Source organism: Pelodiscus sinensis, chromosome 2 (genome assembly GCF_052426305.1).
Source record: "Pelodiscus sinensis isolate ZL-2025 chromosome 2, ASM5242630v1, whole genome shotgun sequence".
NCBI classification, from domain to species: Eukaryota; Metazoa; Chordata; order Testudines; family Trionychidae; genus Pelodiscus; species Pelodiscus sinensis.
This window is the reverse complement of record NC_143053.1, coordinates 252,710,667-252,736,446: the sequence shown is the minus strand read 5'-3', so window position 1 is coordinate 252,736,446 and position 25,780 is coordinate 252,710,667. Positions and strand designations below refer to the sequence as shown.

At 44.7% G+C, this 25,780-nt stretch overlaps 1 protein-coding gene across 5 annotated transcripts in view; it reads right to left on the bottom strand.

The window, feature by feature from the left end:
- Positions 1-25,562, bottom strand: part of ADCYAP1R1 (ADCYAP receptor type I) — a 218,050-nt gene extending 192,488 nt beyond the window's left edge. For all 5 annotated transcript variants that reach the window (XM_006120585.5, XM_006120587.5, XM_006120590.4 and 2 more), the window contains exon 1: positions 25,027-25,562. The gene's annotated coding sequence lies outside the window, so the exon portion shown is untranslated. The remainder of the gene's footprint in view (positions 1-25,026) is intronic.
- Positions 25,563-25,780: the final 218 nt, after the last annotated feature.

Genomic DNA, 25,780 nt, shown 5'->3' with positions numbered 1-25,780 from the left:
GTGTAGAGCTTTGAGAGTTGAGAACACTTGGCCTTTCTGATAATTAATCCTGCATGTGATTTACTTTAGTATTACTCAGTCTAATTTAGCACTAACACCTGTGGGTATAACCCTTTTGAAGTCAAAGGAGTTGAACATGTCCAGTGTCAGGAGTTTAATTTGGCCAGATGTCCCCGCTGCCCATTGAATAACATTTGTTCCGTCAAGTTTCCAATGTATGGACGAGAATAAAATTCCTTTAATGTCAGCAACATTTTTGTCACTATTTAAAAAAAACCTACAGGGATATTTTTGTTTGTTTCTCATATAGGGCTAACCAACATTTTGTTTTTGAATTTTGAACAAATCAATGAGATTTTGTTGCATTAAAAAGTAAGTGTTGCATGTCCCCCCCACAACCTGCTCTACAAATTATATGCCCAACATTCCATCGGAACACCAATATTTAAAAAGGGCTCTAGAGGCGATCCTGGCAATTACAGACCGGTAAGTCAAACTTCAGTACCGGGCAAATTAGTCGAAACAATAGTAAAGAATAAAATTGTGAAGCATGTAGAAGAACATAATTTCTTGGACAAAAGTCAACATGGTTTCTGTAAAGGGAAATCCTGTCTTACTAATCTATTAGAGTTCTTTGAAGGGGTTAACAAGCATGCAGATAAGGGGGATCCAGTAGATATAGTATACTTGGATTTTCAGAAAGCCTTTGACAAGGTCCCTCACCAAAGGCTCTTGTGTAAATTACATGGCCATGGGATAAGCGGGAAGGTCCTTTCTTGGATTGAGAACTGGTTAAAAGACAGGAAACAAAGGGTAGGAATAAATGGTAAATTTTCAGATTGGAGAGGGGTAACTAGTGGGGTACCCTAAGGGTCAGTCCTGGGACCAATCCTTTTCAACTTATTCATAAATGATCTGGAGAAAGGGGTAAGCAGTGAGGTAGTAAAGTTTGCGGATGATACCAAACTGTTTAGGGTAGTCAAGACAGAAGCAGACTGTGAGGGACTCCAAGAAGATCTCACCAAACTCAGTGATTGGGCAGCAAAATGGCAAATGAAATTTAATGTGGATAAGTGTAAAGTAATGCACACTGGGAAAAATAACCCCAACTATATGTACAGTATGATGGGGGCTAATTTGGCTACGACAATTCAGGAAAGGGATCTTGGAGTTATCGTGGACAGTTCTCTGAAAACTTCCACGCAGTGTGCAGCGGCGGTCAAAAAAGCAAATAGGATGCTAGGAAATATTAGGAAAGGGATAGAAAATAAGACACAGAATATCTTACTGCCCCTGTATAAAACTATGGTACGCCCACATCTTGAATACTGTGTACAGATGTGGTCTCCTCACCTCAAAAAAGATATTTTGGCCTTGAAAAGGGTTCAGAAAAGGGCAACTAAAATTATTAGGGGTTTGGAATGGGTCCCATATGAGGAGAGGTTAAAGCGACTGGGACTTTTCAGTTTAGAAAAGAGGAGACTGAGGGGGTATATGATAGAGGTATATAAAATCATGAGTGGTGTGGAGAGGGCCGATAAAGAAAAGTTATTTATTAGTTCCCTGAATAGAAGAACTAGAGGACACCAAATGAAATTAATGGGTAGCAGGTTTAAAACGAATAAAAGAAAGTTCTTCTTCACACAGCGTGTAGTCAACCTGTGGAACTCCTTGCCAGAGGAGGCTGTGAAGGCTAGGACTATAATAGAGTTTAAATAGAAGCTAGATAATTTCATGGAGGTTAGGTCCATAAAAGGCTATTAGCCAAGGGATAAAATGGTGTCCTTGGCCTCTGTTTTTCAGAGGCTGGAGAGAGATGGCAAGAGACAAATCGCTTGATCATTGTCTTCGGTCCAGCCTCTTTGGGGCACTGGTGCTGGCCACTGTCGGTAGACAGGATACTGGGCTAGAAGGACCTTTGGTCTGACCCAGTACGGCCGTTCTTATGTTCTAACATTCCAACAATTGCCACCATCATTAATATTCTGTATTAATATAGCTGGCAACTAATGACCTTAAGGAAAAGACTGGCATTGTTTACGTTTACTGTAGCTTTGAGCAGACTTGCAAGAAATCTCAATAGGACATGCTACTTTTTTGTTAAAAATATTCCTTGTTATAGCTGCTTATTGTTCTAGCCATCAACTGCTGGATTATTCTACCATGGATGGCAAGCGCACGATAATTCAGTTGTTAGTGGCTAGAACACACAATATTTATACTGGGAACCCAAATTTTCAGGTAACGGAACATGCAATACATCCTCTTTCTGTTTCAATTATGAGTTCTTCTAGATATTTTATCATGTTTATTGACAGTTCATTCCACTCTAAAATAAAACAGACTTTTCTACTTCTCTTCCATACATAATCAACATATCATTTGACATCCCATGGAGGATTTCTCTTCTATAATCTGGTAAAGCATTTAATTCCTAATCTTATATTCAGCGCTGATACATTCATCCATGATGAATTTGAAAGGCTGAAGCTAAGAAAAAAATATCATTTTCATGTACATTGTGTAATAGTTTAAATGTAAGCTACATGATCTGCATGGTCTGTGACCCTGAGTTTTATCATCCATTGATCTCAGGGTTTAACTGATCTTCTCTGGACCGGCTTTCTGATGTGAGGATAAAGATGATGTGCCAGACTGGGAGCCACTTAATCACTGCTCACATGTATGAGTAACAGGAATAATCCAATTTACAGGAGTAACTGCTCACCAGTGTGACCGAATTCTGGATCTGGTCCTTCTTCTAGTGCCCCTTTGTGCTCGTAGTCGGAGACTTTTGGTAGCAGTGCCCATTGGGGTCACACACGCGTGGTCCCTGCCTTGTGATGTTCCAGACGGTTAACTGACACTGTGCGGCCGATTCCCCACTCCTACCCCCATTCCTTCTCTACTGCAAGGCAACTTCTACACTGGCACCCTTTTCCGAAAATGCTTAAAACGGAACAGTTTTCCGTTATAAGTATTTCCGGAAAAAGCGTGTCTACATTGGCAGGATGCTTTTCCGGAAAAGCAGTTTTCCAGAAAAAGTGTCCGTGCAAATGTAGACGCGCTTTTCCGCAAAAAAGCCCCAATCGTCATTTTCACGATCGGGGCTTTTTGCGGAAAACACTACTGTGCTGTCTACACTGGCCCTTTTCCGGAACAGTTTTCTGGAAAAGGACTTTTGCCCGAACGGGAGCAGCATAGTTTTTCTGGAAAAACACTGACAATTTTACATTAGATCGTCTGTGCTTTTCCAGAAATTCAAGGGGCCAGTGTAGACAGCTGGCAAGTTATTCCGGAAAAGCGGCTGATTTTCCGGAATAAGTGGCCAGTGTAGACACAGCCCAACTGATTAAGAAATTGCAAAATAGACGGGAAGAAGGAGGGTGGTGGAGCATCCAGAGGTACACACATCTTGAAGAACCTCAGTAACTGCCCAAGGTGAATAACCCTCTCTTAAACTGTTGTTCTGACATTTTCAAAGACCAGGAAATTACAGATCAGTCATCTTAACATCTGTAACTGGAAAGATAATGCTACAAATAATTAAGGAATCCATTTGCAAACATCTACAAGATAATGCAACAATAAGTAACAGTCAGCATGGATTTGTCAAGAACAAATCATGTCAAACCAATCTGAGAACTTTCTTTGACAGGGTAACTAGCCTTATGGATAGCAGGGATGTGGTAGAGGAGGTATAATACACCTGATTTCTGCAAATCTTTTACAACTGTTTCAGATTACCTTCTCATAAACGAACTGAAATGCAATCTTGATGGAGCTGCTATAAGGTGGGTGCAGAACTGGTTGGAAAAAGATTCCAGGAAAGTAGTTATAGAAGATTCACAATCATGTTGGAAGAACAGAATGAATGGGGTCACTCAGGAATCAGTTCTGGTTCTGGTTCTGTTCAAAATCTTCATCAATGATTTAGAAAAATGGCATAGAGCCTACATAAAACTGTGATGAGGAGTTCTATGGAACCTTATAGACTAACAGATTTATTGGAGCATAAGCTTTGGTGGGCAAAGACCCACTTCATCAGATGCATGTAGTGGAAATTCCAGAGGCAGGTATCATACATCTGAAGAAATGAGTCTTTGCCCACAAAAGCTTATGCTCCAATAAATTTGTCTATAAGGTGCCACAGGACTCCTCATCGCTTTTGCAGATTCAGATTAACATGGCTACCCCTCTGATACTTGACATATAAAAATGTGTGGATTACAGAGGTTACAAGTGTGTTGGAGGATATGATTAAAATTCAAAATGATCTGAACAAATTGGAGAAATGGTCTGAAGTAAATAGGATGAAATTTACTAAGTTCTCCATTTAGGAAGGAACAGTTGATGGCACACATACAAATGGAAAATGACTGCCTAGGAAGGAGTACTGTGGAAAGGGATCTGAGAGTTATACGTTAATAAGAGTCAAAGAGTAACACTGTTGTAAAAAAAAGTAAGCATTCTGGGAGGTATTAGCAGGTGCATTGTAAGACAGACATGAAAAGTAATTCTTCCATTCTATTCCGCACTGATAGGGTCTGAATAGAAATAAATGTGACCAATTTCTGATGCCACATTTCAGAAAAGATGGACAAACTGTAGAAAGTGCCGAGAGGAGCAACAAAAATAAAGATCTAGAGAGCATGACTTATGTGGGAAGATTGAAAAAAAAACCACATATGTTTAGTCTGGAAAAGAGAAGACAGAGGAGACAGGATAACCATTTTCAAGTACCTAAGGGTATGTCTACACTACAAAGTTAGTTCGAACTAACGGACGTTAGTTCGAACTAACTTTAATAGGTGCTACACTAGCGCTCCGCTAGTTCGAATTTGAATCGAACTAGCGGAGCGCTTAGTTCGAACTAGGTAAACCTCATTTTACGAGGACTAACGCCTAGTTCGAACTAGCTAGTTCGAACTAAGGGCTGTGTAGCCCTTTAGTTCGAACTAGTGGGAGGCTAGCCCTCCCCAGGTTTCCCTGGTGGCCACTCTGGCCAACACCAGGGAAACTCTATGCCCCCCTCCCAGCCCCGGACCCCTTAAAGGGGCACGGGCTGGCTACGGTGCCCGTGCCAGGTGCAAGCCTGCCAGCACCCAGCTAGCAGACCCTGCACCTGGCACGGCACAGAGCCACCCACCCGATGCCCCCCAGTCCACCCCCTCTTGCCGGGACCAGGCTGGCGGCTCCCGGGAGTTTGCCCTGGACCGCAAGAGGCGGGCACCTTCCTGGGCTAGTGCGGACATCGTGGACCTCGTCCACGGTCTCCGCACTAGGCACAGGAAAGTGGCCGTCTAGGGCAGGAGAGCTGCCAGCCTGGCCACCCAGGAGCAGGTGTGCATGAAAATCAAGGGGGTCCACTGAGACCCCCGACACTGAGCCCTGAGCTTACAATGGCCGTCCTGGGTCAGACCAAAGGTCCATCTAGCCCAGTAGCCTGTCTGCCAACAGCGGCCAACCCTAGGGACCCTGGAGGGGATGGACCGAAGACAATGACCAAGCCATTTGTCTCGTGCCATCCCTCTCCAGCCTTCCACAAACTTTGGGCAGGGACACCACTCCTACCCTCTGGCTAATAGGACTCCATGGACCCAACCTCCATGACTTGATCTCACTTCCCTTTCAACTCTGTTCTAGTTGTAGCCTTCACAGCCTCCTGCAGCAAGGAGTTCCACAGGTTAACTATTTGCTTTCTGAAGAACAACAACTTTCTCTTACTAGTTTCAAGCCTGCTACCCATTCCTTTCCTTTGGTGTCCTCTAGTCCTTCTTTATGGGAACTCAGGAAGAACTTTTATGAATGCACCCTCTCCACCCAACCCCTGCTTTTAGAGACCTCTATCCTGTCCCCCCTCCGTCTCCTCTTTTCTAAGCTGAACAGTCCCAGTCTCTGTAGCCTCTCTTCATCTGGGACCTGTTCCCAACCCCTGATCATGTTAGTTGCCCTCCCCTCTCCCAGCCTTTCTCTTCCCCTCTCCCACCTCCTTTTCCCAGTCTCCCCCAGTTTTTGTTCAATAAAGACAGAGTCAATGTTGGAAGAAACGTTATCTTTATTTTGTACATCAATAAGAAGGGGGGCTAGGGAAGGGTAAGTGGAAGGAGGTGAGGGAGGAATGGGGTACGAGCCCCCGATGGGGAGGACTGGGCTGGCTCTGCGGGCTTCTGGGGGTGGAAGCTCTCCTGCAGCCCCCCAATTACTCCCTCTCCCCAGATGGCAGCCTGCGGCAAGTGCAGCTGGGCTGATGGCCGAGTGGTGTGATGTGCCCAGTGTGGGCACTCAGGGCACTCCAAGCCAGAACTTCTTTGCAAGCGGGGCACCCCTTAGAACTGTGTGTCCGGGGTGGGGGTCGGGACCCTTTAAGCGCAGCCCTCGGCTAGCCTGAGACAGCATCTCCATGCTCTAAGTCCTCCTTTTATGCCCTGCCGGCACTGCTTCCGGCCATCCTTAAGCCCTGTTCAGAGTCCACTCAATGTGGGCTTGCTAGTTCGAACTAGCAAAACGCTAGTTCGAACTAGTTTTTAGTTCTAGACGCGTTAGTTCGAACTAGCTTAGTTCGAATTAACTAATTCGAACTAAGTTAGTTCGAACTAGCGCTGTAGTGTAGACATACCCTAAAAGACTGTTACAAGGAGGCAAGAGAAGAATTATTCTTAGCTAACCTCTGAAGAAAGGACAAGAAGCAATGGGCTTAAATTGCAGCAAGGGAGGTTTAGGTTGGACATTAGGAAAAACTCTGTCAGGGTGGTTAAGCTCTGGAATAAATTGCTTAGGAAGATTGTGGAATTTTCATCATTGGAGATATTTAAGAGCAGGTTAGACAAACACTTGCCAGGAATGGTCTAGATAATATTTAGTCCTGCCTTGAGTGCAGGACTGGACTAGAAGACCCCTTGAGGGCCCTTCCAGTTCTATGGTTTATATTTCAACAGAAGCAGTACAATGATATGATTTCAGTTTATAAGATATGAGACCAAATATGGTTGCCTTGTTAGCCAGAGATCAAAGATTCACATAGCAAGCAGGCTGTATTTTGAGGCGTATCCCCGCCCTTTTGAATCAGGTCTGGTGTCTCTCACTCCAACCAAGTCTCAATGACTACAATGAGATAAGTTATACATTTTGAATGGTTTAATCAGCAAACCTTAGGATTTTTCCTCACTTAATTTGTGAAGTAAATAACTTTCCGTATTGGCTTGTCAAATAACATATAATGATTTCAATAGAAACTGAATTAGGACCTGGCCTGCTGGAAAGCTACTCATGATTTTAACTTCTGTACCATAGGGCTGGCAATGTCAGTTCTCAGGATTGAACAGCACAGAGATTAATTTTATCAGCATAAGTGCTGTTAATGGCCAATACAGGGATGTGCAGAGCTCACAGGCAACTCCCAGTTTTTATTGGCAGCAAATCTGTAGCAACAGTGCAGTCACAGGGCAGATATTGCAGAGAGAACTGAGAAGTAACCCATTGGCCCATGGAGAGACAGACTGAAACTCATTGTTTTTCATTATAGGAGACAGGCAAGATCTCCTGTGAATCTCATGTTGAGCCTCAATCTCTCTCCATGGTTTCACTTCTTATCCATTCTTCCTTACATGTCTTATATGCCCATTTCATCCTTCCTCATATTCTCAGGACTTCCTAAAATGCATCTTTCAAATGGCCCATTTGCATGCTTGTTTGGGTCACAATCCTATTTTCATTCTAATTAAAGCTACAATGCTCCTTGACTCTAGTGGCAGTATGCTCGGGGCCAACCGTTTATGTAAAGTAGAATCATATGTAGAACTCAATTTTCCTCTCTCTGTAGCCATCTTGAAGCCAACCCAGATAGGAAGTGTCATGTGGGCAGTTAGGTCTAGTGGTCAGAGCAGAAGACAGTGGCCAGGTACCAAAGCCAAGTGCTGCAACCCAAGTTAGGAGCCAGGAGTTGGAGCCCAGAGTTACAACAGAGTCTGAGGTCAGATGCTAGGATCCAGGGTCAGAGGTCAAGGAATCAGAGTCAAGCGTTAGAATGGTGTTACATGCACTGAGGCAAGGCAGGGGCCAAGACAGGACTTACCACAGTCACGGGCAAATACTTTGAGCCACTGCTGAAATGCTGTTGCCACTGGGTTTGGAACCAGCATAATTGTTTTTTTTTTTTTTTTAATTACAGCATATGCAGTGAGGAACAACAGACAAGCACATTGCATATGTAACCCATGCCTACTGGTTGTGGTGCTCTGTCCCATGTAGTGGTACTTAGACCACTTACAGAGAGAAAGAGTGAGTTTGCTCTACAGCCTTAACTGTGAGCCAGCTGCATTTTAGCTCGAGCTGTAGAGACTCATGCATTAAACTCCAGGTTTGGTTTTGCCTGTTGGCGTTACACAAACATGAGCAAAGGACAAAGGTTTCCAAGGGTACGTATACACTGCAAAATAATTAGCACTATTCCGAAATAACGTAGGGTGTGCCTAGACTACAGGGCTTTGTCAACAAAAGAGGACTTTTGTCAACAAAACTATACCTGCATCTACACTACTGCCAAGTTCTGTCAACATAACGTCGACAGGACTCGGCAGTTTTGTCGACAGCTATAAACCTCATTCTACGAGGAATAACGCCTTTTGTCGACAGAGTTCTGTCAACAGAAGGCGTTATTGCATCTACACTGTCCTTTGCATCTACACTCTCATGTCAACGACGTGGCTTGCTTTGTCGACAGAACTGGATGTAGTCTAGATGCTCTTTGTCAACAGAAGCTTTGTCGACAGTATCTGTCAACAAAGCCTCTGTCAACAAAAGCCTGTAGTCTAGATGTACCCTTAGTCTGCGTCTACACAATGGGAAATTATTTTGAAATAATTGTCAAAATACTGTCAAAATACTTGTCAAAATACTGTCCAGCTGGAGGACTTCTTACTCCAACAACTCCTGTAACCCTCATTGTACGAGAAATAAGGGAAGTCGGAGGAAGAGCACTCTATTTCGAAATATAGTAGCCCTGTGTCTGAGAGTCTGTAACGCTGAAATGCTGGCTGTTCCCTCTGGACGGTGCTGTTGCCTGAAATGCTGACTGTTCCCTCTGGGCGGCCTGTGCTGCACTAGGAGCACAGGGCCCAAATGGCCACTTGCGTCGCTTACTCCCTCGCGGCAGCCCGGCTGAGCAGCGCAGAAGTCAGCGGAGCATCATGGCGGGAGGGGAAAAGTGGTGGAGCGGTGATGTACATCCCCCACCACGAGGGAGCAAGCGGCTGTTTGGGCTCCCTTGTGGTGGCCTGGCTGAGTGGCGGAGAAGTCAGCCGAGCACCGCCCCGCCCCTCTTCGCCTCCCGCCGTGGTGCTCGGCTGACTTCTGCGCCGCTCAGCTGGGCTGCCGTGTGGGAGCAAGTAGCACAAGCGACGATTTGGGCTCCGCGTTCCCCATGCTGCACAGGGAGTGCGGAGCCCAAACGGCCGTTTGGGCTCCGTGGTTCCCTGAGTGAGAGGCAGGAGGGGGAGGAGAAGAGAAAGAGAGAGGCAGGAGGCTTAGGAGAGCTAAAAGAGAGAGAGGGGGAGGCAGTAGGAGGAGAAGAGAGAGAGAGACAGAACGAGAGACCGGAGGCTCAGGGGAGGAGAATGACGTGGAGGAGAGACCTGAAAATCCCGTCTTATGACGAGCTAATTGGCTAGTTTCGAGATAAGTGCTGTGTAGACGCTCCCTATTTTGAAATAAGCTCTGCAATTGATGTAGCTCAATTTGTGTAGCTTATTTCAAGTTAAGCCCTGCTGTGTAGATGCACTCCAAGTGAAACCCTGTTCTGCACTGCACCCAAGAGCTCTGAGTGTGAGAGAGGGTTCAGCTGCTAAACTTTATATTCATTTCATCAAGATGGCAATGACAATGCCTCTTGGGGTAGGAGAACCTTCAGTATTCGCTAATTGCTTCATAAATTTCAATAAAAAAAAGTCAAAATATCTGTTTAGTTTTCCTAAGATGTAACACCTACCCGGGAGGTTAAGAATATATTTTTGATAAGGATCTACATGTGAGGGTGGACTTTCTGAGAGACTCTGGACTGGACCTGTGCTTAATTCTCAGGTCAGAGGAGTATCCTTGGACACGCCTTTTAATCGCTCTGGCTACATCTACACCGCCTCTGTTTTGTGGAAGAGGCAATGCAAATTAAGCTCATTAGCAACTTCTCACGCTTCATTTGCATAATCTCTTTTGATGCTTTTTGCGCAAGAGGTTTTTGCGCAAAAACAAGCCATCTAGACGGGTCCATTTTGCACAAAAAAACCCTTTTGCGCAAGATCCCGTATATCTCCTTTTCTGAGGTGTAAGGATCTTGTGCAAAAGTGGGTTTTTGCGCAAAACAGACCCGTCTACACGGCTAGTTTTGGTTCAAAAACCTCTAGTGCAAAAAGCATCGGAAGAGATTATGCAAATGAGCATGAGAAGTTGCTAATGAGTGCTTCATTTGCATTGCCTCTTCCGCAAAAAAGAGGCCGTGTAGATGTAGCCTCAGTGTCTCACTTACCCCTCTGTAAAATGGAGATGCTTATCCTTCATTCCCTGCACCCCTGCCCACACAGACAGTCAGCCTTGTCTGTTTAGACCAGATGTCTCCATACTATGGGGTGCACTCCCTGGGGGAACAGAAAGTATCATTTGGGGAAGTGGGGCTTGGGCCCATGATAGCCCCAATGGAGGCAGAAAGAAAGCACTATCCGCTCTTCTCCTGGTCCCGGCTGCTGGCTGTACATCCAGGACTCCGGCTGCTGGTCTTGGCTCCTGGACAAGACTTCACTCCCAGGTCTGTCCCCAACTCCAGCTGTGGCCCCAGCCTTGTGCCCTCACCCCTGTCCATGTTTCCCCTCCCCGAGCCACATCCCTGCTCCCAGCCCTGGTGCCGGAAATGTAGGGAGCAGACAAGAGTAAGGGAGGGTGCAATGTAAAAAGTGTGTGTGGGCAGTGGGGGAACCATTGAGTTAGCCTGTAAGCTTTCTACCTGTCTAACCACGTGTGGACGGTACCCACCACATGTCAACTGGAGCCTCTAAGTGCTACTGTGAATAAAAATCATGAGTTATATGGACAGGTCTATCAAAAATATTGCATAAAAAATCTAAGGCCTTGGATAGAACGCAAGAACAAAAGCCCAGCTCGAATTGAAGCAATAGTATTTAGCAAGCATGAGCTACACTAATTAGTGGAGCTCATCGACGATCATTTCACCCTTACCCACATTAAATGGCTTAAAAGATGAAGAAATGGTTGTGGAACCTTAATGAGCCTTTTGTAAACCGAGGGATGAACACAGATACCAGTCAACCATGCAGCTGTTCATCTCAAGGTTGGCCAACACCACGCTGCTGGAAAAAATAAATGTGCTGAATTTCACTGAGCGAAGAGAATACAAATTAAAAAAGCTACAGAAAAATGCATGCGAACAAGAAATGCTGGAAGGTTATTTGGGGACAGTGCCGAATCAAGTGCAGCAAGCTTGGTTCCTGAAATGAAAATAGGACAGAAACATACTTTGCTGAGTAGTGGTAGGGTGGCTCTGGTAGGGAGTTTTCAGAAGCAAAGCTGAAAACGATTTGCAATGCTCACTGATCGCTGGCAAATCTGAAAATTGCACAAAAGCAGGTGACATTTCAGAAAGGAAACATTTTTATGATCCTAGTTTCTCATTCCCGCTGTGAAGAGAGAAAGCCAGGCTCCTCTTCCTCCCCTCCCCTTCACATCCAACAATGAATACTGATAGGTGAAAAGAATGAAAGAGTAACAGAGAACCAGCAGAGGAAGTTACTATGTCTGAGGGGGGAACTGCTGTATACGTTAACACACAAGTCAGGGGGCAGAACCATACAGCTTCAGAGGACGTTGCTAATACTAATCGGATTTTGATCAGTTCAGACAATTTCATGTTTTGGCCTCTGTTAATTCATTTGCCTCCAACTTCTTGATCTCAGAGAGGGAGAGTCTGAGGTCAGAACAAGATCATGGTTACAAATGGGGAAGGTCAAATGAAGATATAAAGGGGGTGACGGTCATTCTTCCTGCTCAGCAGCATCACTTCCATTTTATAGCCACAAATCACAGTGGAGACAAAGCCTCAAAGGCATCTACTGAGAGGAGAGAGGCATACCAAGTCAGATAAGAACTACACTGTCACAGCGACAAGGAGTCCTGTAGCACCTTAGGCTGTGTCTAGACTACATGGCTCCATCAATGGGGCGCTGCCAGGCGGCGGCTTTGCTCAGGTGTCCCTGGTCTGCTGGGGGGGTCCAGCGGCTTTGCTGGACCCCCCCCCCCCAGCAGACCAGGGAGACCGGGAGAAGCTTTTCTTGCCCCGGAGGACACAGGCGGCAACCCGCCGCCCGTGAGCTCCGGGGCGAGAAAAGCCCCATTCGTAAGTGCGGATCCGACATAAGTTGGATCCGCGTAAGTCGGGGACTGCCTGTATTGCCACTCCTAATATCTGATTTGTGTTCCTTTATTCTTTTACATAGGGACTGTCCAGTTTGGCCCATGTATATAGCAGAGGGGCATTGTTGGCCCATGATGGCGTATATTACATTGGTAGATGTGCAGGTGAATGAACTAGTGATGGTGTGGCTCATCTGGTTAGGTCCTGTGATGGTGTTGCTGGTGTAGATATGTGGGCAGAGTTGGCACCGAGGTCTGTTGCATGGATTGGTTCCTGAGTTAGAGTTATTATGGAAACCAACAGAACACCACTGGCCATCACCTACAGTCCTCAGCTAAAACCTCTCCAACGTATCATCAGTGATCTACAACCTATCCTGGACAATGATCCCTCACTTTCACGGGTCTTGGGAGGCAGGCCAATCCTCGCCTACAGACAACCCGCCAACCTGAAGCATATTCTCACCAGCAACTACACACCGCACCATAATAACTCTAACTCAGGAACCAATCCATGCAACAGACCTCAGTAACAACTCTGCCCACATATCTACACCAGCAACACCATCACAGGACTAACCAGATCAGCCACACCGTCACTAGTTCATTCACCTGCACATCTACCAATGTAATATACGCCATCATGGGCCAACAATGCCCCTCTGCTATATACATCGGCCAAACTGGACAGTCCCTACGTAAAAGAATAAAGGAACACAAATCAAATATTAGGAATGGCAACATACAAAAACATGTAGGAGAACACTTCAGTCTCCCTGGACACACAATAGCAGATCTAAAGGTAGCCATTCTGCAGCAAAAAAACTTCAAGACCAGACTTCAAAGAGAAACTGCTGAGCTACAGTTCATCTGCAAGTTTGACACCATCAGCTCAGGATTAAACAAAGACTGTGAATGACTAGCTAACTACAAAAGCAGCTTCTCCTCTCTTGGTATTCACACCTCCAGATCAGCTGCTAGAAGTAGGCCTCATCCTCCCTGACTGAATTAACCTAATTATCTCTAGCCTGATTCTGGCCTGCATATTTATACCTGCCTCTGGATATTTCCACTACATGTATCGGATGAAGTGGGTCTTTGCCCACGAAAGCTTATGCTCCAACACTTCAGTTAGTCTATAAGGTGCCACAGGACTCCTCGTCGCTTTTGCAGGTCCAGACTAACACGGCTCCCCCTCTGATACTTTATACTGTCACAGAGAACATTCATACCAACACTAGTGTGGCCCTGTATGAACCTTGCTGCTTCATCCTTGTCCATTCCAATGCAAGTGGCATTCTGCTCATCCATTACAAATCTGTGGGATAGGCTCTCATCTAAGTCTCCTGAATGGTTTAGTGATAGAGATGTAGCCGTGTTAGTCTGGTGTAGCTGAAACAAAATACAGGACTATGTAGCACTTTAAAGACTAACAAGATGGTTTATTAGATGATGAGCTTTCGTGGGACAGACCCACTTCCTCAGATCAAATAATGGAAGAAAATAGTCACAACCATATATACCATATATCCTTTGGTATATATGGTTGTGACTATTTTCTTCCATTATTTGATCTGAGGAAGTGGGTCTGTCCCACGAAAGCTCATCATCTAATAAACCATCTTGTTAGTCTTTAAAGTGCTACATAGTCCTGAATGGTTTAGTGATTTATGATACTCAACGTATAGCAGGATAACAGGGCTTGGTCTTTTGGAGTGGTTCTGGGGTGCTTTCAAAAAACGAAACCATTTTACAAAGTGTTGCATTCCCAAATGATGTCACTAGACAGGTATAGGTTTTTTTTTTTTTTAAATGTAAGCTTTATACATTCTTCATATGAAAAATAATTACTCCCTCCCCCTTCCCAGCCACTGATGAAGGTGCTAGCTTGTGACTCCAAAGATATACTTTAAGCCCCTGTTCTGCCCCAGATAGACTGGGATAAGTCACTGTATCTGTGTGCCAATTCCCTACAGGTAAGATGAGAATAATCACCATGGGGTGCTGAGAGAACAAACACATTAAAGCTTGTAAGGTGCTCGGACACTATGATAACGAGGGCAGCATAGGCACTGAAAACAGACACCCGTCTTGGTATTCTGTGGATGTATTCAGTCTAGAAAAGAGAACCCAAACATAGGATCAGTTATATTGCAAAGCAAAATTATTGGACAAAAAGGTGCAGAGGTATATAAACATTCATATGCAGTATTAGAATCACCTGAAAAATCTGGAATTAGACTCTTCTGTTACAAAAACGGTGCCCTTGTTTTCCTTGTTGTGTATGGACTATGGACAAGATTTAGCTGAGCACATCAGTGGATCAAATGGATGGTATCTGAAAGCCTTCCTGCTTAGACAGCAAAACAATAGATGCCTTAGAAATTGTCAAGATAGCTCACAAGAGCTCCCTTTTTGCCTCTAAATGGAATATCCATGTATTATCAAATGGACAGACTTGAAATTTTATGGCTGCCTATATTCTCATACTATTTATCTCTATGTGGGTAAGTAATAGATATTGATCAGAAGGAAATTTCCAGTGGATCGTGTGCTTGGGCTGGGTCCATGCACGGTCAGATAAACCATTACGTTACAGAATAAAACGGTCCGAAGAGAAGAGGCATGGATGATTTCTGAGCTCATGCCTCAAACGCAGAGCAATCCTCACTTAAAAGATAGCTGGAGGATAATGGCAGATCAGTTTGCTATTAGTTGAACATCGACTCTATGTCCTAGAAAGCTGAGGCCCACAAATGAGGCCTGCAAAAGTTAGCGGCCACTTATGTGCCAGAAGTCAGGCCCAAATCCATTCAAAAACACAGATAGCACACAACAAACACGGGGGAAGAAATAAGAGTGAGCGGAAGGACAGTCTTGTGAGCAATGCATGGAACTGGGCCTGAAGAGAGCCTTGCACACCCACAGATTCCCTATACAACCTGGGACGAGCTGAGTACATTCTCTCAGCATCAGTTCCTCATACGTAAAATGGACATAGTGCTCATTCTGTCCCAGAGACGACTTCACGCCACGGTGCCCCCTGACAGTAGCACTGGGAATTAGCTTGTCTGCTCGCTGGATGCCTCCCTCTGGCTGGTGTCTCCACAGGTCCTCACTTCCCTTCAGTCCGGACCCGCGTTACGCTTGGACCATAGTGTTCTCTTCAGGACACTGCCCTGCGGCAGTGCCCACGTCAGTGTCTCTCTTCCGCGGTGGGGTGTTGATCGGTCTCTACATCCAGTTCCCTTGAAGCCTCCTTGCCTCAGTGACCCACTGCCAGTCTTCATCTAGCCCCTGCCTCAGGGGCAAACTGCAGTCTGGAATGGCCACTCAGCATTGGCGAGGGGGTGTGGACCTGCTGCCTTTTCCTATCCCAGCTGCCCCCCTGCAGCCCTAGTGCTCTCAGGCCTTGCCTTAGGCCCTGTATCCTCGGGGTGAGGCCAGAGCTCCCCAGAAATGCTCTACCTCCAGGAAGCCTCCTGCCCCCCAGGCAGCCAGGTCCCCCCCTGCTCTCCAGCCAGAGCAAGAGTAAGTCCTCTTCTCTCCCTCCCCAAGCTCATCTTTATATAGCCCCCATCTGGGACCTAATTAGCAATAATTGCCTCAGCTGGGTTTTTGCCCTTAAAGGGCCAGTGCAGGGCAGATGCCCTGTCTCACATTCCTTTTTTTTTTTTCCTGCCCATTCGTTTGCTTTGTCCATTTAGAACATCAAGACTTTGGAGCAGAAGCTGTTTCTTCACATGTGTGTATGTACACTGCTTAGCACAAGATCTCACTGGGGGCTGGCTAGGTACTACCACAATAAAAATGATGATCATACTTTTGTTTTGCTAAAGCCACCCCCTTTTGAAACTGCCATTTTTCACAGTGATGGTATTGATAGAAGGAAAATAGTTCATGGCACAGGCACTGACTTTTGTTTTTTTCTCCTCTCTGCCTCCTCCCTCCTCTGTATGAGCAGCAGGTGGGGGTCTAGGAGATTGGGGTGAGGGGGAGGGAGGAAAAGTCCAAGCAGGGGTCAGAGCATCAGGGAAGAGTGTAGGCGGGACCTGGTGGGAACAGGCTGAGGGAGGGAGGAGCTGTGGTGGGGAAAGGCCGAGAGAGCCTCAGACTGGAGGTGTTGGTGGAGAGGTGGGCAGGACCACAGGCCAGTCGCTGGGGCCCACAAAAAGATGAATCCAGCCCTACATGTGCTGAGCACCCCCTACTTTTTTGGTGAGCCCTAGAACACCCTTGGAATCGGCACCTGTGATATACAGCCTTCTGTGCAACTGGGTAGAAGAGTACAAAGTGAGTGGACAGGGATAAGCTAAGGAAAAGTGTGGAGCAAAACTAGAAATAAGAGGGGGAAGGCAGCTATAGGTGGGCCAGAGCTATACAGGGCCAATGGCGTACAGCAGCATCTTCCGCACAGTTAATGATGACCTTCCATCCTGCTCTCACCTCTGCAGTTAATCCGTGTGGTTCCCTCCAATGAGTTTTCCTCCAGCTGCTCACCCTTGGTATAAAAGCATCTCCACTAGAATAAAGTACTCCCCGCATGCCAAACTTAATGCACCTAAGTAAATGAATCCAAACAGTGGACGTTCAGGCTCCCGTGAATCTTTGGCATATTCATTAGTCATTAGGCTCTTAAGTCTCTGAGATATTTCTGATACTCTCTCATCTCCTCTTGTCTCCATCTTTAGCTAACCACAAAACTCCTGGTAAGATTCCAATGGTCCAATTCTCCCCACACAGGAAATGAGTAATTTCCACTTACTTTAACCCAGGCCTTTACATAATGTTCTAGTTTTAGATTCATTATAAACGTCTTCTCTAGGCCAAAGTAGAGAGAGGTCAGTTTTCTGGTGTGCAAGAGAAAAAACACAGCAACTACTATAGCTAGATCTTCATCTGGTTCATTTCGCAGAAGCTGTAAACACTTAACACAATACATTCTGTAAGTATTCTCTTAGTTTTGGTTTAGTAAAGGACAATAAAAAATAAGATATGCATTTAACTACAAACTTGAATGCCTCATTTTATGTGTTCCTAAATTTGAAACTTTGTCTAAAAATAAAAAAGTCAAACAATTAAGGTTGCTGAGTGACAACAGTTGTTATTTATCACATTTGCAAAACACAAATGTTTAAAGAAAGCAAGCTAACTGTTAAAGACATTGCAAGTCTGACACTGCCCAAGTAAAAACAAACATCCATCATTCTGATCTAGTATAAAGAAATGCATTTTCCCATCACAACACAATAACTTCAAGTCTTACATATAAATTGTCGAGGAGGCTTTATGTATTTTTATTATTTTGATTTTGGGAAATATTTTTTCAAGGGATAATGTGTTAAATTGGAAATATTATTAGTTAAATCTATCCACTGACAACAACATTGTATTTGCATAGTACTCTAGATGCTGAATGCATTTTATAAGAATGTGTACAACTATTGATTTAACCTCAGGATATTAATCGTATAGGCACAGGTTTGCACTAGAAGCTGTCCAAGGTGCATATACTGAAAAATATGACAACGAATAACGACAAAATATGACAATTGTGTGTTCTGGTTGAATTTTGAAATTACCAAATCCAACCCATAAAAAACCCTATTTGTCAGTAGATAAGATATTTACATTGTCGTCACCTCCCAACCTTATATTTTACTACATGAAGATTTTTTGGTTTTGGAATTTCCCAGGTTTTGTTAATTTTTCTTCCCTTTTATGTAGGAAAAGTGCTAAAATCTTAAATAAATGCTGTTAAGTCTCCAATTATTTATAAAAAGCTAATAATGGCTCCTGTGGAGCTCTCTCTCATTCAATGCATACCTAACACAACCTGCATGTTCCCTACGCCATCATGATACCCATGCCTGCATAACACAGCCTACCTCCAGTCCAAACACTGACAGAAACATGGCAAGAAGTCATATTAATGTGCAAATTAAAAATCAGGCTCAAGACTAGAATTTCAGTCATATGGTTCTGTAACCTTTGTCTAGAACAGTAGGAAAAACTTACCTGCCAACCAAATCACTGAACATCACTGTGCCTGAGGGACCACACCAGAAATAAAAATGTTTGGCTAGCAATCATGCTTTATACTCACACTGTGCCACCTTCAGGTTACAAAAATTGGCAATTGGATTCAAAGCTGTTTGGGGTAGAGGCTGTCTTTTTGTTCTGTGTTTGTACAGCACTTAGCCTGTGACTAAGGTTCCTGGGTACTACAGCAATATAAGTAATAATCATTTTGCATTTGGGTTAGGAGCAGATAGGCCAACCAATTTTTATGACCGTTGCTATGAATTGATAAATACTTGTCCAATATTTAACAAGCTCTGAAACTAAACCTGAAGCATTTGCTTACAAAATGAATGCCAGAAAAGATAAAACACAAGGAATACTACAGAAGCAATGTCATAGTTACCACCAGCTAGGGATAGGAAAGAATTTTAGATTTCTAACAGAGTGGACAACAACCTGGCAAGGGAAGAGGATGGACCAACTACACCAGATTCAGGGGCTGTGGCCACTCCAGTGTGTCAGTCCTAAAAGAGGACACAAATGTGCTCCCATGCTAAAAATAGTAACACATGCTCATCCAGTCGCAGAATACACACAAATTCCAGCTAGCAAATCTATCATTCTGGCTAGACACGTTTCTGGACCGGAAGTGGACACCTGATCAGAAAGGCCTTGAGGCTCCATGAATGCTATTGACCAAAGTCCAGCACCATCAATGCCAAAATCCCAACTCTTATAAACCAATGCAAGCAACAATTAAAAATACTTAAGTTTAACAGAAAGGACACTAGACCTTCTGCAAAAAATGGGGATTTATTCTGCTTCTGATTGGATAGTCTAAGGTGAAGTATGGGGAGGGGCAGAGATCTCCCTCAACCACTGCAGTGGCTAAACTCAACTCAGCTGGGCTAAGGATGGCTTGTGATGTGCAAATTGCTACCCCCACTCTGGGGCAAAAGGAAAGCAATGGAAGAACTGCATACCAAAGGGGTGTCTCCAAGGCACAATACCTCCGCTGTGACTTGTGCTGAAATCAAGACCCCACTGAAGTCAATGTAGCCAAGATTTCACCTCTGGACTGGGTCAACATAAGCACCTCCTCTTGCTCATGGCTGTGATTAACATAACATAGCTCCGAATGGCTGAATGGGACCCTATTCCAGCAGTCTTACTCAGACTGAGCGATAGCTTCTTCCATGAGAATTCCTATTGATATCATCAATGCAGCTTGCAGAGTTTGATGCTTCTGCGAAGGAGAATGGGTGGCAGAAGAGGGCCTTGTATCAGAGGACTGGAAAATAAAAATCCATTAGGTATTTTATTTTTCAGTCACTGGACAGTATGTATATAACTCAGGAGGACTTTCCCCACTATCCATCAGTCCCATTCAACATTCACTAGGGCCTATAAATAACAAACACTCAGCAAGTTATAATGATCAGTGAATTTCTAGTGACTGAGCACCTTTCATCCAAAAATCTCAAAATGGTACCAAAACCCTACTGTGATTGTCATTTTATAACAATAAGAGCACGGGACTGGGGCTCAGGAGACCTCTGTTTTAGTCCCAGCTCTGTCACTGACCAACTGTGTAACCTTGGGTAAGTCACTTCACCTCGTTTGGCCTCAGTTTCCCCATTTGTAACACATGGATAATATTATTGACCTCTTTTGCTAAGTCCTTACAGATCTAATGATCAAAAGCCCCATAGAAGAGCCTGATATTGTCAACAAAAACAGACAGCGTCTCACAAGTAACATCATGCACAGGAAAACTTTTAAACCTTAACATTTCCAAAGTGATTAATTTATATACGTATCAAAAATAATTAAGCAATGTTATGCATTAATCCCATTTCATGTCATTTCTGCTGTGTAGAAAAAAAATTAAGAGTTACACAAACAATCTAAGATATGTTAGGATTTTTTTAAAGCAAACATAAAATCACCCATTTCAAATAGATGTTTTTTATACTTTGTAAAGTGACTGTTTTTTTTCAAATGCTCCCTCAAGTAATATCACGTACAACATTTTAAAAAATGTATTGTAAAGTAATATCACGACTGACTAGTTTCAACTGAGTTTCACTATGTGCCCTAAAAAGAATAATAATAATGGAAAAATTGGCACACACTTACCATTTGCACCATGGTGCAAATGGTATCACCGAAATTAGGTGGCAAGATGGTTGTCACATTGATTTACAAAGCAATGATATGACTTCTGAGTGAAGAAACTAAGATGCTAAAGGCAAAATAGCTCACCCTGATAAGGCAACTGTATTAGAATAACTCAGATGGATGGTACTATTATCTCGGCAAAACACTGGAAGAGAGCGATTAGCTCCATCCCTGTATCACTGCATGATTGTTTCTTATGTTATATTCTCCAGCACATTATCCATTCTAGTTTTGACTGTCTTGAACAAAAGACTTCCAACACCCTCCTTTGGGAGATGCAATCCAACCCCTGATTGTGAAATATACATTGGAATTATGAAAAACATATGGTACTGATTCAGATCACTTCTCTCTAAAAGTAGCCCTAGCCATGTACATGTTTAGAGTATTGCAGCACATGAATAAGGGCTTGTAACTAATAACTTTAGAAGTGTTTCTTGAGGGTTTAAATTGTGTCATTATGTAAATATTCCAGCAAGGACAGCTGGAACAGCTCTTAAAGCGAGACAGCATAATTTATTAGAGCTAATCAGATAATGACCAAACAAAACACAATCAGGAAAATAAAGAAGGAAGAAAATCTGCCAAAAATGTATGAATGTCTCACCCCCCTCAGTTTTCCAATCAGTTCTAATAACTGGCATCCAAACAGACACACACCTCTGCAGCCAGCCATGGCAGATGAGTGAATTCCCATGTCTAGTATGCATTGCGTACGGCTACCAAACACACTCAGGTTCAAAGAATTCGTTTGAAGTGCTGCATGCTAATCTAAGAGGGACTTGGAAAGCTTTCTCTGAGGATGCGTTGCTTCGTTAAATATCAGGAATAAAGGTCAGGTGGAATTAAGCAACTCAGAGTCATAAACTTACTTAGTGGTGTGGTGACTGTTCTTGCCTGTATGAAAGGCTTCTGGAGCAATTATTATAGTGGGGGGTGTTGGCGTTGGAAACCATATATGTGATTTATTATTATAATTTCAAGTCACAGCACCCCCAACATCCCTAGTGCCAGCACGAATGCCTGGATGATGACTTTAAAAGTAGGGTAAGGACGAGGAGAAACAGACCGACATTGGAATGATGTCATTGACTTCAATGGTGTTGCCCCAGATCTATCCTAGAGTAAAGGTCACTCCACTCCTAGTGAGACCTCAATGGGCATTGGATCAGGCCCTAACTGAGAGGAGAATCAAACCCTTCATGCCTAAAATGGTAGCACAGGATGTTCAGATGTAAACATCATAAGGGACATAGGCAGGACAAACAAGAGGGCATAAACCACTAAGAGAATACTCCTTGCGGACTTCAAGGTCAGGCTAATATGCTAACAGAAATGACTGATCACATATGAACTCCAAGGACCAAAGCTTCACTTGGATTTCTACCAGCTGACATCCATGGAGCTACACTGATTTACACCGCCTGAGGATCTAGCCCTCTGGATGCATTTTGGCTACAATCAGTAGTAAGCGTAAGATCTGACCTATTCCTCTAAACCTTAGATTGGGGAAGAATTACAATGTACTTCCTACTTTGGATTCATTTTGACTTTTCTCTGTTCCTTAACTTGAAGAACCAGGTTTTATTAAAAGATAATGTTGGCGTTAAGATTTACCTTGTGCTAAGTGCCCAGAGGGAATTAAAAAACAACAATCCTCTCTATTCAGATGAGGCGGTATCAGGTCCCCCGCTGGAACAAATGGGTCAAAGGCAGAGTCACACAACCCTCCCTCCACCCCCGCCCCCCAAAATAAAAAGAAAAAGAAAAGAAAAACTGTCCTCAGAATGCTGGCTGATGAGCTGGGACTAGAAAAGCCTGAATAGGTTGAAAGTGGCGAGTGGAGTATTCCGCAACCTAAGAGATCTTGCCCTTTGGAATGTTCCCCTCATTTTTCAAGTAATTTTTCCCAATGTAAATACCCTCCTCCCTTGTGGTCACATCCTAAACAATTCCTCTCCTGCCTTGCTGTTTACACCTTGCAGCTTTCTGCAGAATAGAGTACTTCTACAGAGCTGTGAGAGACTGGGAATTGATGTGCACTAAATGCATGGGGGGGCGAGGAGGTGCAGTCTAGGTGTTGTGTTGCCACCAATTAAGGATGGACTATCAGAGCCTGATTAGCCATTGTGTACTCCATTATTCACAGTGCAGCCCTCTTCAAAAAGAAATCAGTTGAACCAGCAGGCTTTCCTTCTGCTTAGCCAAGAGAGAACTGACCAGTGATCTAACCATGCCTTCAGTTCAAGCGGCCATCCTGCCACTTGCTGCACACACATAAAGCACGCACATTTTCACATTAATAAAACAAAAAGCAACTCAGGCCACATCCTCACAAATGATTGCCAGTGCAAACAGATCAATTCTATTTAAGCTTCAGTTTCAATACAACAAGTGCAGCCATCAGCCAAAGATAAAACACAGAACCGTAGCTAAGATACAGACAGAATAACTTCAATCCCTGTCTTGCCATTGTTCCCCCAATTCAAGAAGGATGCTGATCAATCAGATAGGGTTCAGAGAAGAGCCATGAGAATGATTATATGATCAGAAAAAAATGCCCTTATAATGATAAACTCCGAATTGCTCAATCTATTTAGCTTAACAAAGAGAAATTGAAGGGATGATTTGAAGATAACCTGTAAGACCGTACACAGGGAACAAATATTTAATAATGGGCTCTTCCGACTAGCACACAAGAGTAGAACACTGTCCAGCGGCGGGAAGATGAAGCTAGACAAATTCAATCTGAAATAAGTTATAATGGTGAAAATAATTTACCAATAATTTAACAAGTCTCTCCATCACTGGTCAATTTCAAATCCAGATGGGGTGATTTTCTAGAAGAGCTGCTCTTGGAATATTTTGGGGAAGTTCCACAGCCTGTGTTATACAAGCGGTCAGATTAGATGATCACAACAGTCCCTTATGGGCTTGGAATCATCACACCAAATGACATTCTTCCATTCTTCATCAGAATGTAACTGGTTTGTTACACTCATCCACTGGGAAGCTTCTTTGAAAACAGAGATTCCAGAGGGTGACATTTCACATTGTATGAACTCCAAAGTCGGTCAAAAATAGTCTATGTATTTATAGCTATACCAGGCTAAGGAGTTCACCCTCCTGATCTAGCTGAGTGTAACAATCTGTAGTCAACCTTTACTTAATTTTTTTTAAAAGCATGTCCCCATCATTTCCCCAATTTTGTCCACCCTGTGAGGTATAACAATACAGAAGAGGGACAGAGACATCTAAACTGAGTAACACACACACACACAAGCCATTTATGTGTACTCTGTTAGATTTTAAATAACGTGCTTCAATCAAGGTGATAACTGTACAACCTATGCCTTGTCTAAATAACCACAGTTATTAACATATTCTAAAGGTATTTGCCTTTTGACTCTAGTTTGATTTTTTTGTCCAGTGATTATATCTGCAGTGGTACCCCCACGTTTTGCAAGTGAAGCGCCAGATTTTGTTTTCACCCCAGCTTCCACCCATAGGAAATCCACTGTTTTCCCAGGAGTTCCTCCGCAAGTCCACCCCACTGAGATAAGAATTTGGCCCCTTATATCAACATGGACCTAAACAAGAAAATGACACATCTCTCCCACTCCTGTAGCTAGACAGTATCAAGTGTGTTCTGCTGTGAATAGGAAAAGATAAGAGGCCAATGCAATCTCAGCCCGCAACCCTGCACATGCCGATTCAATGCACAGCAGCAAGAGGAGAAAAAGTCCTGGTTGTTAGCTCTCACCTTAATGCCCTCTGCATAGGGATGGAAATAGTGAAACAAGCTGTGGGAAGGCTGAGAAGGGAAAGCCCGCACACACACACACATACAGGCTATGCTAGAGGACCCGAGATTTTAGCTCCTACTTCACAGTGAAACCCCAGAAGTCTCGCTCACCCTTTTGGTGCATTGAGCGAAGGGCGAATCCGAGTTCCTGCGGCAGGTGATCGAAGAGGCAGAACCGCGCGGGGAAGTGTTGAGCCGGAAAATGCCCATCGCAGCCCTGGATCTGTTAGCAATCAGGTTTGATTTACCAGCCATATTGTATTAAAAACCAGACGTGAGCCACATACCAACACGCTGGCCTGGCCCCGACTTGTTTGGTTTGGAAAGAAAACACATACACACACACACACACTGCTGCCTGCAGAGAGAGGCTGGGGGTGACTCCCAGGCACCGACTGGGAAAGCGGCAACCCCTGTTACTTTTACTACAACACCCCGGGGCAGTTCCTGCTTCCTTCCCCGCGCTACAATCAAGGCACTTTGTCAAATAAAGCCCCGCTCCATCCCAGCCACCTTCCAGCTGAGCAAGGAGCCTCGGAGCGAGTGCCATGCACCGCAAGCCCAGCCCGTTACGCGCCGGAGGGAGAGGGAGCCGGGCTTACCATTGCAGCGAGGCGTGGAAATGCATTCTTCACCTGCCCAGGTGAGCCAGGCCACCTGCCACTGGGAGGGGAGGAGGAGGGCGCACCTGCAGCCGCGATCTGCTAGAGTCCAGGAGGCGCTGAGGAATCCGGGAGAGGCGATGGCCCCGAGGCAGCACGACTGCCCCTGCAGCCACCCACGGGCTGAGCGCTGCAAAGGAATCAAAGCCCCCTTCCCTCCCTCGCCGCCTCCAGCCTGTGGGCTGCCCTTGCACAAGGCATTGGCGAGGTCCGTGCCGTGAAGGAATGTCCCATTGCTCGCTCGCCTGGGGGGGAGGGGGTTGCAAACTTTATTTTTAAAAAAACACCCTAGTAATTAACGTTGGAAGAGCTGGGGTGGGGGGGGGGGGAGGAGGCGGGCTCGGATGCCCGACCCCCGAGTCCAAGCCAGCGCGCGCTCCCCGGGGTAGGTGGGCGGGCGAGTCTCCTGGCCAGACAATGCGCTGCACAGAGAGCCGGTCCTGCGGAGAAATGCAAACACGCTTCCCTCTCCCCCTCCCCGCGCCACACAAGTGCCCGAGAAGGGGAGGGGGGCCAGGAGCCAATCCCCTCCCTTTGGCTAAGCCTCATTAACATGGAGACAGGAGGGGGCGAATGAGGAAGCGGGGTGGGCGGGGCTTATCTAAATTCGGATCCTTAAATCAAACTCCCTTCTCGAGTCTCCCCGGGCCTCTCTCTGCTGCCCCGCGGATGCTCCAGGAGCAAGGCGCTGGCG